This window comes from Gracilinanus agilis, chromosome 1, assembly GCF_016433145.1.
Source record: "Gracilinanus agilis isolate LMUSP501 chromosome 1, AgileGrace, whole genome shotgun sequence".
Taxonomy (NCBI): Eukaryota; Metazoa; Chordata; class Mammalia; order Didelphimorphia; family Didelphidae; genus Gracilinanus; species Gracilinanus agilis.
Genome location: NC_058130.1, coordinates 242829741 through 242846872, shown reverse-complemented (window position 1 = coordinate 242846872; position 17132 = coordinate 242829741).

Below are 17132 nucleotides of genomic sequence, written 5' to 3'. Positions count from 1 at the left end.
TAAAGACCATCTTAGCAATTAAGTTAAGTATAACCATGCCTTTCAATGATGCTAAAATCAAAATTCTGTGATATCTTTATGTATGTTTGTTTCTATAAAAAAAAGAAAGATAAGCAGATTACAATTAGAGTAACTTCCAAAGAGTTTACTCCACCCCTCTTTGAGGGGTGGTGGTGGAAGGAAAATGGGATAGATGGATAATAATACAGAAAGATTGGAAAAGAAATCCTAGGTTACAATTTCTGTAGAGAATAACTGGGGTGGGGAGAGAGCAAACCAAATAAACATAAAACTTGTGTCTTCAGAATGCCAATACCTAAACTAAGTAGATTTAGGTATTTCATTTTAACTTAAATTCAGTTCATGTAGGTTTATGGAGTGGAATATTTGGAGGGTTTGTGTGTTTGTTTTAAGGTTTTGTTTTAGTTTTATTAATTCCAGCAATTATTTTCAATACATCTTTATTATATAAGAAAAACTCTTAGCAAACTAATTTAATGTATTGACAATTAAAATACTTTAACTATCATCCTATCAATAAGAGATTTCTGGATTAATAATCACTTTAAAGCCATATCCCAAATGCACAATATATAATTTTCAACTTTTTGAATAAAAGCTGAATTAACTTACCTCTAATAGATGCCAGCTGCATACAGCCTCCACTTTTAAACTCATATTATATTAGCATGTAACATAAAGATATGTTTATAATTAATGAAGTGCTATTATATGCCAATATATGTAAGAAAAACTAGGAATATAATAAACTAAAAACAAGTTAGTGTTTGTACTTAAATTTAATTTTTCCCCATCATAGCTGAATTTTAAAAACTCCTATTTACTAATATTTATGAATTATTTCAACAAACATTGAGCACCTACTATTTGCAAAATACTATCCTGAGACAAAGCATTGTATCATATGACATAGAAAAGAATTGTAAAAATTAACAAATTTTTTTTAAAGTTCTCTACACACTATGGTTTTCGGCAACAGAGAGTGAGAGAAAGGCATAAAAGGGTTCTGTGAGAATTAACATGAAAAGATCCGGAGTAGTATGGCAAGAAGTTGGAAAAGGGAATTTGTTTTTTTCCCCAAATCCCAAAATCGATTTATGTATTTTCCTAAAATACACTTGTAAAACTATTATATGTCCTTTTGATAGTAAAGAAAATAATCTTCTGGGTAAAAATCCTGTCATTTGGTCCTCTCTCCTACTCTTTAGAACTAGATATTAGTATTAGCCTGAGGGGTTCTGAAACCACCTCTGTAACCCTGAAAATCAATATACCCTTTTAGCTATGTAAATTATCTTACTGTGTTTGGTTTAAAGCTATTGGACCAAAACAATACTCCTCTTCCGTTTAGAAAGATTATTCTGCATAAATTGTTGGGCTTGGGTGAGGGGGAAGAGAGTTGTTTTTAATGTAGAAATTATGAAATTTTAAAGTCTGAATGAAGAGATGCACACAAAGGGATTTATAGGTAACTTTCTGATGGCTTTTCCTAACATTAACATGCCAATTTAACTTCAGCAGTTTAGGAACTCCAGATCCAATAGAGAACTTCTAGGGAAACCTAATGGGTCTGTACTGTCCACTGAACCTTGGAATAGAAATAATGCAGGATGTAGGACCATGGACAGAGATAAGTGGCCCCGCCTAAAGCTTTTCCCAGGAGGGCGGGAGTTTTCAGTCAAAGTATACTCCCAATGAAATACAGAAACTGCATCTCTCTGGAATCTTTCTGACATACACGCAGGTTGGGGGAGAAGGTGCTGTGTGCCATAAGGAAACAAAGCTGTTTTCAATTAGGTTTGGTATCCTCAGTGCTTGACAATCATGATAAACTGGACAATATCTGGATACCAGACACCCAAAACACCCTTTGTAATCCTCTTTGCAGAAGCTTCCTTGCCCATTAATGATCCTCACTTCACTTAAAGTGCTCACGTAAAATAAATTTGAATGCTGTTAGCTTTTGTAAAGACTGATATATACAGCTCACATGTCTTTATCCAAGCAAATTCCCAGGGGACATCCCAGTAAATGTGCTTTCCGGTTCTTCCTCTTTCCCCTCTCCCCCCCCCTCCATTCTCTCTCTATCCCTTCTTTCCACTCCCTTCACCCCCTACCCTGCAAAAAAAAGTCCTTTAAAATGAAAGTAGATGACTGAGGCTATTTTCTAAAGGATTCTTAATATCAGATACACTTTCCATTAGGAGATTTGCACTAAGTAAACTTGCAAATGCACACTTCATTTCCTTTCCTCCATCCCCACTTTTAAAAAAAATGCCCAAAGCTCAGAAAAGGGGGAAAAGAGGAGGGGAGGGTGAAGGACTACATAGGAGAGATCACCCTAACTTTTGAGTTCACGTTTTAACATTGAAAGAAACTCTATTGTTTCTTTAAATTATGGTCAAATAGATATAACAAATATTTCGATGAAAGAAAATGTTTAGTGGCATATGCTTTTTACCATAATTTGCCTGGATTTGTTAAGAATGATATCAATTGCAGGGTAGGAGAAAGCATGTGTTTTAAAGATACACATATATATGCACACACACACACACACACACACACACACACACACACATATATATATATATATATACATATATATATATATATATATATATATAATTCAATCTGTAAACATTTCCACAAAGGTTCTAGCTTTTTAAAAAAACTAGTACAAGAGAAAAAAAAAAACACTTTTTTCCCTAAAATGGGAGTGGGGGGAAGATAGAGATAAGATATTGAAAATCAGAGTACTGTCTGATTTTCTGAGTCTGAATTTCTGTTTAAAAAGGTAACAACAATCACTATACTTTCTTCAACCATTATAAATGTCATTTGAAGTTCCTAATCATAATAAAAATAAAAGTTTCAAAAACTTAAGGAAGCTATTTATCTCAGCTGCAATTCAGTTATTTCACTCTCCATTTTACAATGAACTAAGAAGAAGCATTTTTCTGCTCTAGAGCTCCTGCTTCTCAGTTATTTCTTACATTGAAGATTTATGTTTCCACTTATGTGCAATACACATTTAATTTAAAATAATAAGACTGGGCATACCAACTAGTCAATCAGATCTATACTTTCCCCCTCCCCCTTAACAACTTCTGTCTCTCTCTCCTTCCCTTCCTTTCATTTCTCCCACTCTCATACTTCTCCCTCCCTCCAAACACACACACCTTTTTTGTGTGTGTTCAGATCAAACCCTTGCACAACAGAGTGACGGCACCAGGGCACTGTAACAAAGCCTTAGTTTGTACCAGAAGACTGAGGCCCAGAGAGACACGGCAGCTAGAGAAACAGCTGTCTTATCATCACACTGCAGAGATGGAGATGGCTCAAGAGGTCCTCAACAGATAATCACTTGAATAGGTTTGCAATGCGCCAAACTTCACGCTTGATAAGACCAACCCAATGTAGAGAGCAGCACAGATCCAGCTCCATTCTATTTTATCTGTGCTGTAAATTAAGAAATTGAAATTCAGGTGGCACAAGCAGCATGTTGCTGATAGACCACTAAAGTAAACTGTCATTAAAATGCTTTCAGTAGGCAGAGGAAGGGGCTTCTATAATTAAATATTGTTTCTTTAAAAAAAATAGCTCACCTGTCTTAAAAATTGCTTCTGGGAAGTAGGGGGGGCATCTTTGTCATTATTCCCACTAATTCCTACAGTGAGCAAGCAAACGGAAAGCTATAAAGCTTTGTGAAGTTTGTGGCAATAGGGATTTAAGTCAAGTTTAAAATAATCTGATGTTCATGTCTTCTCTTCCTGAAAAACTAAAAAGATCTATGTCTACTGTATTGGAAACAAATGTTCCAGTTTTGTGTTCACTATGGAGTAAAGAGATAACACTAGTACAAAGCTGTCTCAGGAAACTGAGGTTGGTTTCTTTTTTTTTTTTTTTCCCAGTAAACAGAGCTTTATCACTGAATTGATTTGAAAGATATAGGGATTTTTTATTTCCTCTAAGCAAATCTTACTTCTGCATAATATAACCTGTTCAGCTATTCATATTTTAGCCTCTTACTAGAGAGATATAGTGTTTACCTGCTTCCCCTTGCATCCCACCACACACATTCTGTGATTTTGTTGCAATTACTCAGATAATTTCTAGATAATGATTCAGAGAATTATGCAGAAAACTGCAGGTATATATATTCCTATACTACCTGGGTGATTTACCATTGTATATTATGGTTGTAGACATTTAAAATGTCATCTTTTCACTGAGTGAAATTGTTCAAAACAAAGTATAAGATATTTGTATAGACAAACCACGGAGTAATGGCCCATTACTCCAGGCACAACCCATGGATCACCATGGGTTTTTTTTTTTGTACCTTTATAATCAGAAGTGGATTATAAAATCATCTGTTCTTCTATGAAGTGTATATGTGAATGCAAGTGGGAAAGGAAACACTGTATTTCCAAGACTGTATATCACATTTTTGGACTTTAGAATTATTAGCCACCTTCTTCACTTGGCAAACAGTGTCACTGAAACATTTTTATTTTGTTTAACTAGGGAACTGGGATCAGTGTATGATTCAATGATACTTTAAAGACATCTTGTTTATGAACAAGCATTGAAATGAGTGAAAATGCATTTCAAATAAAGCAGTCATGAGAAAAAACCCTAAAAAAACCCTAAAAAATCCAATTCTATTTGAAATAATTTAATCATTTCTAAATTCCTTTTTTTCCAAATAATAAATCCTAAAAGTCTCTGAATATTTAAAATACAATAAACCAAATGTAAAAGTTAAAATGATTCATGTAATTTCAAGGAGCTCCCTGCTCCTTGAAGTAGTTAACAGGTGTAAAAACCGTTTGTATTAGTTACCTTCATTGTAGTACAGATAAGAGTTTATATTCTTCTGCATGTGTATGTGTCCATGCACTCCCAGGACTACAAGCAGGCCCTTAAGTGAATCCCTTAATGAGAGAAAAGTGCATGTTAGTGTAAGGCAGCTTTTCCTTTTAAACCATCGTTTTCCTGTCATCAGATTGAAGTAAAGTAATGACTATGCTACAAGTACTTGAAGGAAAATTCTCCATGTGTATTGCAGTCTATTATGCACAGTTTAATTGTCCTCAAAGGTTCACTATAAAAAGGCTGAGTACCCACTCAAGACAATAGTATTTGCTAGCTCTTTGACCTGAAACAAGTTATTTAAGCTCTCCAAGCCTCAGTTTCTCTATTTATAACATGGGATAATAATACTTGTACTATAGCATGAGGTGCTTATGGAGAGGAAAAAAAAGACATAATGGATATAAAACACTTTGTTACCCTAACAGAGTGTTACATAAATGTGACTTAGCTTTTATTATTGATGTTATGACTCTTCCTCTCCTATCCTTAAGTACTTTCTATAGATTTGTTTTTCAAATTTTTCTGAGTCAAAATGTTTATTTTCGAGAATTTTGAGACAAAGCTTTAAATAATTCTATTTATTGTATATTATGTATCTATATGTTAAACACTGCAGTGTTACAAAAGCAAAGCTGGGGATTACTGACATAGCAGTATCCAAGTGCTAATAAACTTCCCTGTCTTTTCCACAAACTATACCGCTTTTCCTCTTTATAACACCAACCCACTAAAGTGCATTTACAACAATGAGATTTTTTAAAGCATTATTTCTTCTGTGCATCCTCATCTTTTTCTCAAATATTTTGGTTGTTATTAATAGTATCCTGAGAAATATCTAACATGACAAATATTTATAAGTTATAACTGTGGTTGGAGAACTTACAAAATATAACAAATTCTCTTCCTTTTTAAATAATTCCCAAACTCATTTCCCAGCTACACTTCCATAGGTTCAGTTATTAAAAGACTCTGAATAAGGGTAGGGGTGGGGTAAATTTTTTTAAAGGAACTGAGGCTAATACAACTTGATTGAAGCAATAGTAAAAATACATTTGATTACTATGATGTCTTTGATCCTAAGAGGCCAAAGCACTTTAACATATTGATGCCAAGAAATAAGGAAGGATATGTATTCATTCTAATTTACAAGTGGCAAATGATAGGCTATTTTTTCAAGATCATTAAAAACCTTCATTATAGTCTAAAGCAATCCTTTATACTTCTTCATTTCATTTTTTACTAATTTGATGCAATAACTAAGCTCAGGGGTTTTGTGTTTGTGTATGTTAGTATGAAGTGCTCAATAAACAAGTCCCTCTAATCAGGTGGAATAGATTATGGGCCATGTCAGTGTAACAAACAAAAACATTTTGATATCTAATGCCAATAGACAGTTTTATTGTTCAACAGCAGATGGTATCTGTTCTTATCTACTGGATTGGCCCTGACATAAGAAGCCAGTTTTATGAAATTTAAATTGCGTTTTAAAATTTCTCAGTACTTTCATGAAAGACAATTTGAACCTCAATCTAGGCATGCTTCCTCTTAACCACACATCTTTACATATTATCACTATGGCCTATTTAGTCTTAAAAGTATACAAAAGTAATCATTTTAATTATTAATGAAACTAGAGCAAACAAAACCTATAAATAATATAAGATTTATAAAATGCTTTTGTCACCACAGCCCCTTGGTTTGGGAGTGCAAGTTTGATTATTCCCATTTTATAGATGAGGAAAATGAAACTCAGAAAGGCTGAATGACCTTCCTAGGGTCATACAGCTTCTAAAAGAGTAAGAGATAAAATTTCAATTTCTTTTCTGATTCTTAACCTAGCATTTTTTTTAACTGTACCATACCATTCTAGTTTTCTATTTCTGGTGTTTATACCTGACTATTTTACTCCAAATAACTAATCAAATGAATGTAGTGAGGGACATGATTTCTATGAGAATTTTAGTCATTTTAAATGTAACAGAACACAATTCCTTTGTGGAGAGAGAGAGAGGAGAGACACACACATAGATCAAAAGCGATCTCTATGTAGAGTTCTTCATAAATACATATATATGTGCTTTTCATACAGAGTATAAATTTGTCTGGACATATTATTTAATTTGTGTAAAGAACTCCTCAACCAAGACTGGGAACCATTTTGCAATTTATAGTCTTAAAGTGTTGTCTGTGGCACTGAGGGATTAAATGACTTTGCCCAAGGTCTGTCTATCTGTTTGTATATGTCTGTCTGTTTCATTCTGCCTCATTCATACATCATGTGTATGTTGTGATCTACTTTTGGAAAGTTAGGTTAGAATTCATAGGCAATCATAAAAGATAGCAAAATGGATTCCCTTTTATTATTCCTTCATAGACATCTGCATGTATTATAAAATAATTTTATAATTGGTTAAGATTGGCCCCTTCAAGGTCAAGCCAAATAGTTTGAATGTCAAATGGTCAAAAGGAAATATGATTAACATGAAGGGGAAAATACATCGTTCTAGCCTGTGTTATTAGTTTATATCTTAGAGCATATAATGTCATACAGCTTTTTAACCCTTTATATGTCTAAAGGAAAAATCTGTTGCTTGGATATGGAGAACATAAATATGTGTAATTTTAAAGAAGACTGCAATGGAGTTGTGGTGTGAATAAATACCCTAATCATTTGGTCATATTCGCTCCAGTATAGGAAATTAGGTAATGCTGCTGTTTTGAAATGTCAGTTTTTGTAAACATGAGTTGGAAGCTTTAACATAAATGAATAGTGTTACAGACTGTTTAAGCTGTTTGAGTAACAAACAGACATTTCCTTGAATTATTTTGACACCATTTACTGTGAAATAGCTTTTTTCTCTTGCTGAGACTTCTAGATTTCATGAGAGAAAATAAAAAGAAAAACCCTTTTATGTCAGTTGTTATTTAACTCATAGGAGACTGATATTTTCTAGAATGCTTATATCTCCTAATCTTCAAAAAATGAACTTAAAAGGTTGCATCTCACAGTCATGTAAAAAAGCTGAAATTGATTTGCAAAGTTATAGAAAATAATAACAAAACTATTTGCAGTTACCGAATCATTGAATTTTAGACTTTTTGAAGGTACCTTTAAAATTATCTAGGTCAACTTTCTACCCAATATAGGAATCCCTACTACAACCTTCTATACATTTCTTGTGGCAGGGAATTTCCTATTTCACAAGGCAACCTATTTCATTTTCAAATGGCCCTTATTGTTTCAGAATTCTTTTTCATGCTGAAACAAAATTTGTTTTCTTAAAACCTTCATGCATTAGTTCTAGTTCTGCTCTCCAAAACTGGTTCAAACATTTTAAGACAGATAATCATGTCTCTACTAAATGATCTCTCAAACTAAAAACTCCTAGTTCCTTTTATTTACCCTCCCAATCTCATGGATGGCTATATTATACATATGGTTCATACTGATATTTTTTTTTTCATCTAAAAGCCCCAGGTCCTTTTTCACATGAACTGCTATCTAGAACTCAAATATTTCTGTAGTTGATATAACCTGAATTCAAGATTTTACATTTATTTCACTGATGTTTCATCTTATTAGTTTTATCCCATTTTTCTAGGCTGTCACATTCTTTCTGAATCTTGATTCTGTCACCCAACTCTACTTTGTACTACGTTCAGATTTAGTAAACATACCTTCCATATTTTTCAAAGTTTGTTTGTTTTTTATTAAAATGCTAGATAGGATAGAGTCAAGTAATGATCCCTGTGGCATGCCAGTATAAACCTTCCTCCATATCACTTAAAAGTAATTTTTTAGTCAACCAAATTGGATAGTATAATTCTCATAACTCCAAATCCATCTAGCTGTACTGTCATGCTGTCTATATTTTTCCTTTTTGGAATGAATATAATGAGAGAATTTGCCAAATGTCTGGTTAAATTCCAAATATATTAAACCTATGGGATTTCTTTGATCTAGCAATCTGGTAACTTTTTTTAAGAAAGGAAATGAGGTTACTTTGTCCTAAGAATCATAAAAGTTAAGAACTGGGAAAAAAATAGAAATATTTAATTCTTTTTTCCTCTTACTGATGGTCTCTTTGCTTTTTTAAGTTTCTGAAAATCATTTATTTAAAAATACATTCTAGAATTTTTATTTGTTGTTGTTCAATTGCTTGTCAGTTGTGTCCAACTCTTCATGACTCTTTTTTGGGGTTTTCTGCTTACAAAGATACTAGAATGGGCTGCCATTTCTTTCTTCAGTGTATTTTACAGAGAAGGAAACTGAGGTAAACAGAGTTAAGTAAATTGCCCAGGGACATGTCTGAGGCTGAATTTAAACTCAGGAAGAGGGATCTTCCTGACTCCAGGCCCCACCACTCTATCCACTGGGCATGCAACTAACTGGCCCATGAAGGAATTCAAGGAAACACAAACTGACCTGAGGTAGTATTTATAAATACCCTTACAAAAAAAGGCAATATGGAGGCAAAACGATTAGACTAAACGTCAGGACACTGAATACTAGTCCTGAATCTGTGATGAGTCATATGACCCCAAAAAAGTCACAATCCCTTTCTGGACCTCAGTTTTCTCATTTTAAAAATGAAGGTTAAAGTAGATAAACTCTAAATTCCTTCTATCCCTACTAAGATAAGAAAATATAGACAAAATACTAATAACAGTATTTGGAGGTTAAAAAAAAATAAACACAAAACATAAATACAAGTAGCACCCCACCAATTCTTTTTGAATGAGGCCTAGTTAACCCAAGTTATAATATCTTAAAATTTGTTATGTGTATGTATTTTAAAGATTTTTTTTTAATTTTTGCTTTGTATTGGAACATGAATTCCTCCCTCATGCATTCCCAAGTAGAGTTCCTCAACTCAAATACTAACTTTTCTCTCACCATCAACATATTTACATTATTAATATAGAAAAACTTCTGAGGAATTGATTAATAAGGGTGTTCTTGATACAAGAGTTTTCCTTCATTTCTTAGTTGCTTCAACAGATTTGTAATCTCATGGAGGAGAGCACTCTCAACAGTCAAGACTTCCACACAGTCATGCTTTCTAATCCTGTGAAGTTCATGTTCTCCAATCAATTTTCTACACATGCCATCTGGCTACAGGCTAGCCTTAGTTCTTGTAACACTGACCAGGCCAGTTCCTGGTTCAGTCAACCATTTCTCTGTTGCCATATTTTGCTATCCTTCTCCTGGCCATTTTTCTTAACTGGTAGTTTGCTGTTGCCTATGTATGCCCAAGTACCTTTTTATTAATTTTTGAGGGACTTGCAATTTTAATTCTTCATAGACTATGTTATTCAATGCTTCACAACAACATAGGAAAAAATAAAGAACTTTCCCCCCCAAGAATTTTAGGGTCTTTAAAAGCTCTGTTTAATTTAATTTAACAAATGCAATTCAGTTTGCCCTTTTTCACTTACTCAATTTTGGGCCTCACTTATTTTCCATCTAGAGTGTCTGCTCAAGATATATCTATTTGATGAACCAACTATATAGGCTATCTACCAAACTATATCTTTGGACATTTGTTAGTTATGTTTTATTCATTTTGTATTGGTTTCTGGGGAGCATTTTATGAAAAACCTAATTGTTTCAGAATTTCACATATAACTTTTTACTTGTCTAATCTCTATTTGGACCAGAGGTTATTTGGACAGTGTCACTGGACACTAAGGCAAGTTTTGCTTTTCTTTAGACTTACCAGGAGACCATGAATCTAATCATAATTTTTTCCCCTTTTAAGCCAGTTACAGCAACATAAATATTTAGAAATTGTCTTTTAAGACTTTCAGAATCACTACCATTTCATTTATGCATAGGAATGCAGCTTCCAAAAAAATTCCTAAATCACCCACAGGTAGTTTATGGGACAAGAAACCTATCTCAGATTATTTTATTCTTTGTATTATAGTCAAGCAGTAACATGGTGACAAATTGTCAACTCAGCCTCTTTATTTGCTGTTCAATTTCTATTCCAAATATAACACCATTTAGCTAGCTCTCCTCTGGAGCAGTGCCAAAGGTGAACATTGTATGGTGCTTTAAAAGTCAGCAGATGCTCTTTCTGCCAGCCCATCTAAGTTCTAGAACAGAGAGCTCTTATCTGAGAGTGCAGTCAGTTCCCGAGGAGAGTGTTTCCCAAAGAATGGTCAGAAGCCCCTGGTAGTCTAAAAGGGTCCTTGATGTAGTCCAAGGACTAGTGTCTTACGGTGTGAATATTTATAGTATCACAATGGCTATTTGAAAAGAGATCGCCCCTTCTGGGCCCTGTCAAAAGAAGTACCATTCTTTTAATTCATAACAATTGACATTTATATACCACTTTAAATTTTTCAGAGCACCTGATATAACATCACAAAACGTGAGACACACAACATCTCTGTAAGAAATGCGCTACTGGCATTATTCTCCACATTTTATAGATGAGGAGACTTGGACTCAGAGAGAAGAATTTACCTGACCCAGGTTAGATAGGGGGAGAGTGCAAAAGATGGCATTCTAGAGGGGCATCTGGGTGGCTCAGTAGAATGAGAGCCCACCCTAGAGACAGGAGGTCCTGGGTTCAAATTTGACTTTAGACACTTCCTAGCTGTATGACCCTGGGCAAATTATTTAAATTCCACCCACCACCACCTTTAACTAGCTCTTATCACTCTTCTGCCTTAAGAGCCAGAAGGTAAGGGTTTTAAGAAAAAAATATGGGTTTCTAACCCAGAAATTTCTAACTCCCAATCCAGCCTATCCAATGGGCTCCAGTGCCTCTTAATTCCAACTGACATATCTGAAGAGTAGAGGATTGTGATATTCTGCCCCAGTTCTCACATCTTCTACCAAGTATACCATAAGGTTCTGGTCAACACTATATTATCCTCATTTTATCCTCACAACTCTGGGAGATAAGTTATATTATTATCCTCATTTTACAGATGAGGAAACTGAGGCAAAGAGACAAAGCAAGTGACTTGCCGGGTGTCGCATATCTACTGCGTGTCTGAAGCCAGATCTGAATTCAGATCTTTCTTATTTCAGCTCCAGTGCTCTATCCACTTACATTAAGCATAAGTGGATAACAAGTAATAAGGATTGAATACTCTAACCACTTCAGGGTTATCAATAGCTTCAGAGATAGAGATTACAAAAATAAGGACTCTGGATTTGGATTTTTCAGCGTAGGGGATGAGGGTGGCTTGGGGAGGAAAGGCAAAGGATGGGGAGAAGGAGACCTGTAACTTAACTGATATAAGGATTGCCTAGTGAGGAAAATATTTTCACCAGATGTTCACCAGCAAGTAGAACTAAGTCGCAGAATTGCCCCAGGGGTACAGGTTAAATGACTTACCCATTATATTTATAGCCATTATATTTGTCAGAGGCCAGACTTAAACCCAGGTCTTCCTGACTCCATGGGCTATCTACTCTGCCAGTGATATTTTTATATTTTAAATAAACCATGAACTATTTATCTATAAACAACAATAAAATCAACTAACAAATTAAAAAATAGAGCTACCAGATCAAATTTACAAAATATAAGTTATTCATGATTTGTGAGATTACTAGTTAAAGAACCTTTAAAATAAAAAGGTTGGCAGAGGAAAAAACTTGCATATATATATGCATATATATATATATATATCTATCACCAAATTTGATATGACAGTGTATATAGCTAGAGTGAAAGAAGAAAAAGATAGGAGATATCCACAAGTTCTTAGGAGATTAAACCCAGGAAAAGGAAGCAGTAGTAAAATTCATAGCTTTAAATGTCCATACACAAAGGTCCCAAATTTAGGCACGTAACAAGTCTGATCACAAGGAAGCATATTTGGCTTTCCATGTATCATTGAATTTAGTGGAATGAAACTAATAACTCCACTATGACTCTAACACTTAAAAAAAGCAACAAGGCAGTTAAAGAAGTGGGGCTGGGGGAGTAGGGTTAGCCCTAAGTACCAAGAAGGAATATTTAAAGAAGAAATGCTGGAACCAGAGTAGGTTATCATTGTGGACAACATTTGGGTAAAGATCGATGGCGAGAAAAAGAGAACTAAATTTGTCACTAGAGTGGATTTCCGACCACTGGCTAGGTGAGGCAGTGGATAGGGTGCCAGGCCTGGAGTGAAGAACATTCATCTTCCTGAGTTCAATTCTCAGGTACTTATTAGCAGTGTGACCCTGGGCAAGTCACTTAATCCTGTTTGTCTCAGATTCCTCATCTGTAAAATGAGCTGGAGAAGGCAATGGCAGACTACTCCAGTATCTTTGCCAAGAAAACCCCAACTGGGGGCAATTCAGATTTGGACAAGACTGAATGACAATGACAATAGACTACCAGAAGAGAAAGAAAAAATCATTGAGTTCAGGAAACAGGTAAGAACTTGTCATACGGGCATTGTATATTAATCATTAATTGTTATTGATATTCATTGTAATAATAGTACTTGTTAATAATGTTAATTGATAATATTAATAATGAAACATTTCAATTATCCATACATCTACTAGAACTCTCTGCCCTAAGAAGATCCATAGAACACTGATTTCTTTTTTTTATTTTATTTAATTAATTAATTTAGAATATTTTTCCATGGTTACATGATTCATAGAACATTTATTTCTTGATGATAACAGCATCTTTCAAAAGCTAGAGGAACCAAAAGGTACAATTCTATATTGGATGTGTCTCTCACTATTGGGGAGACACTGGTTGCTGAGGTAGAAAGGATGAGAACCTTGGGGAGGAAGGGATCCTTCCCTCTTAGAGGAGAGGAAAACCAAGATGGTCTGTCATCCTCAATATTGGCCCATCAGGTTTCAAAAAGAGTCCAAGGAAAGATAGAGATGAACTAAAATTCTATAAAGTGTATCAGCCAGAAATAATTGGGAACTGATAAAATTCTGAAGATAGAAGAAGAAAACATGTCAATGAGGAAGAAGAGCAGGACTTATCTGAAGAGACCAACGTGGACTCACAGGGAAAGGCTCACCAAAATACAGATGTAGATTTTAAATAGATTGGGAAAGGAATGTAAAATGTAAAAAAAGATGTATACATTAAATGTAGATGTATACATGTAAAATAAGATGAATACATTAGGACAGTTCAATTCAATAAAAAACGATCAGAAGACTGAAAGCTCAGTTTGCTTAGAGGACGGAAACAGAGCAAAGAGAATAGTTTTGTTTTGTTTTGTTTTGGCAGGGGAAGAGTTTTTTGCTTTAGGTTATACTGGGGGAAAGAGGAGATTTTAAGAATGTATAGGATTGATGATTGATGATAACAGATAATATGGAAAAAGGCAAAGTGACTGAATTTCCATTTTTCCTCTTTTCTCTGCCAGAAAGAATGACCTTTGCGCTGGATTAGAGCTAATAATAGTAGAGCTCAGAGAGTTGGTACCAAACATAAGGAAGTTATGGAAAGGGAGCTCCTGGTAATCTCTGATGCATCCAGATGTCTCAGCCTACATGAGGTATGCATTCAGGAACTCAAGGAACTGGTGGGTCTGATTCCTAAGCCATTATCAGTGGTATCCGAAAGATTGTGATGAATGGGAAAGGCACTGGAGTATTGCAGAAGGGCATTTGTGGTCTCAGTGTTCCATAAAGGGAAAAAGAATAGAGCCTTCTACTACAAGCCAGTGAACCTGACCTCAGTTCCCGGGAAGATTCTAGAATGGATCAGAGAAATGGTTAGTGAACATCTTCAAAAGGAAGAAAAAGAATCTGCATGGTTTCGTAGAACAGGTCATGCCTGAGTAACACAATAGAATTACTAAACCCATGGAAAAGGGGAATGATATAAATAAGACTTACATAGATTTTAGCAACAAAATGTCTCTTATACTCTTCTTGTGGAAAAGATGAGAAAACATGTACCGAATTATAATGCAATTAGATGAATTTGGAACTAATTGAATGACCAGATTCAAAACATAGTTGTTAATGGGTCAGAGACAACTGCGATAACAGGTTTATCAATGACTTAGACAAAGGGAAAGATGACATACTTGTCAAATTTGCAGTGGGCATTAGACTGAGAAAGATAGGAAACATTCTGGGTAACTGAGTAACAATGTAAAAATGCCCTTTTTACAGGGCTGACAAGCATTGGGCTGAATCTACGATAAAATCCAAAGTGGTAAATATAAAATTTCATATATGGAAAAATCACTGTTATGAGAATAGGACAAGGTGATGTGACTGACTGAAAAGGGGTTTGTCTGAAGAAAATCTGGGGGGAGGGTCTTGAAATTTAGAGATATTACAAATTGTATGTGATTTAGATGTGTGGTATGACATCCCCAAAAGCCAGGGTGCTCTTGGACTTCATTATGAGGACAGAGCATCCAGGAATTGAGAATAATCTCTTTCTACTCTTCCCTGGATAGACCACATCTGGATTACATTTTATTTAAATATAATATGATACCGTCTTTAGTTCTGAGCATCATAGCGTAAGAAGGAAATTACTAATTTGGAGAACATCCAAAGGAGTACCACCAAGATAATCATAAGACAATCTTTTGAAAGAACAGGAGATGTTTATCCTAGAAAAGAGACTTGGAGGCAGGGGGGAGAATAAGCTTCTTCAAGTATTTCATGGAAACTAGAAATAATTGTTAGAAATAGCAAAAAGGCAAATTTAGGGTTGATGTTTACAAAAAAAATCTAGAATGGATCATCCAAGAAATGGTTTGTGAATATGTATAAAGGACTAAGATTAAAGAGGGGACTCCAAAATATTACCAAGAACAGTTCATGTCAAACTAATCTTATTTCCTCTTTTTTTTTTTTAACAGGGTTACTAAACTATAGATCAGGGGACAGAGCTTTCCAAGTATAATGGGTCTGCTGTGAGGAACCATAGGTTCCCCCTCATTGGAAGCTTTTATGTCAAGACTGGATAACCATTTATTTGGTATGTTATAATACAAATATCTTTTAGGTATAGATTAGGCCAAATGGTGTCTTAAGGTCCCTTTCAATTTTAAAATTCTGGGGATAGTGTCTACTCTTAAAAACCTTTCTAGTTTCTCTCACCAAAACCACCTCTACCTGTGTCAGAATACAAGCATTACCCGTTACTTGTATATTCTAATGCCAAGTTATTTCTCCCAATTAATAACTATTAGTTATTGATTTAGAGAACTACTTTCTGTGTAAAAACCTACATATTTAGCCTAAGGACTGTCATTCTTTTCTCAAGAGATCCTCCCACCCTAAAAACCTCTCTTCTCCAATAAATGCTTAATAAGTACTGAATGAATAAAACTGACGAGTCCCGTCAAGGACCATCCTTACTTAGATTTCTTTTACATCTTAAGTACATGCTCCCAACCAATCCCCCCAAAAAAGAACATCTTTATGATACATTCAAAAATAGCAAGAAAATGGAACAAAATTTTGTTTTGTAAAAGATGCCACACGCTTAAGTACAGCCCAGATGCCATAAAGGGTACCCTACTCACTCAGGAAAGTTTATACCGAGACCTGAAGTACCTGATTTACTCCTTTAATGTAGTATTCCAAACAGTGGAAAATTGGCTCTTTGAATTTCACCGTAACCCTCTGTCTTTAACTAATTCCTGATTTTCAGCCATCTAATCAAGCTGTATATTTTACCAATTCTTTTCTAAAAGAATATTATCATTAGAATAAGCTAAGATTATAAAACTGGAACTGCTCTTAAGAAATCATCTATTCTAACCTTCATTTTACAGATAAGGAATTTAATTTCTAGCATTATTAGAATGACAAAATAAATATTAAGCAAAAAATTAAAACTATGTTTTGAAACAAAATATAATAAATTCTATTTTACTCTCTTAATTCTTTTGAAAACAACACAGTTAATACACTTACTGATGTTAGTTATGACCATTTAAAAAGAAAAGGCAGAAAGGGAAAATGCCCTCAGTCATGTACTCATTTGACTTATGGTGCTGTCTAATGTTTTAAACCAAACATGACTGCTATAATCAATTTTTGTCCAATTTATTGGGCATGAGTTAAAGCCAATTAAAAAATCATTTTTGGTGCAGTTCAAGGGGAAAGATGTGTAAAGCCATGAAAAACAAATTTTATTCCTACCATGAGTCATCACTATTTTAAATGCTTGTGCCAAGCCCAAATCAGAAAGAACAAATCCTAAAATTGCAAATCCCAGGAGTGTGAATTATATAGTTAGCAAGGATTTAGATTAATTGCT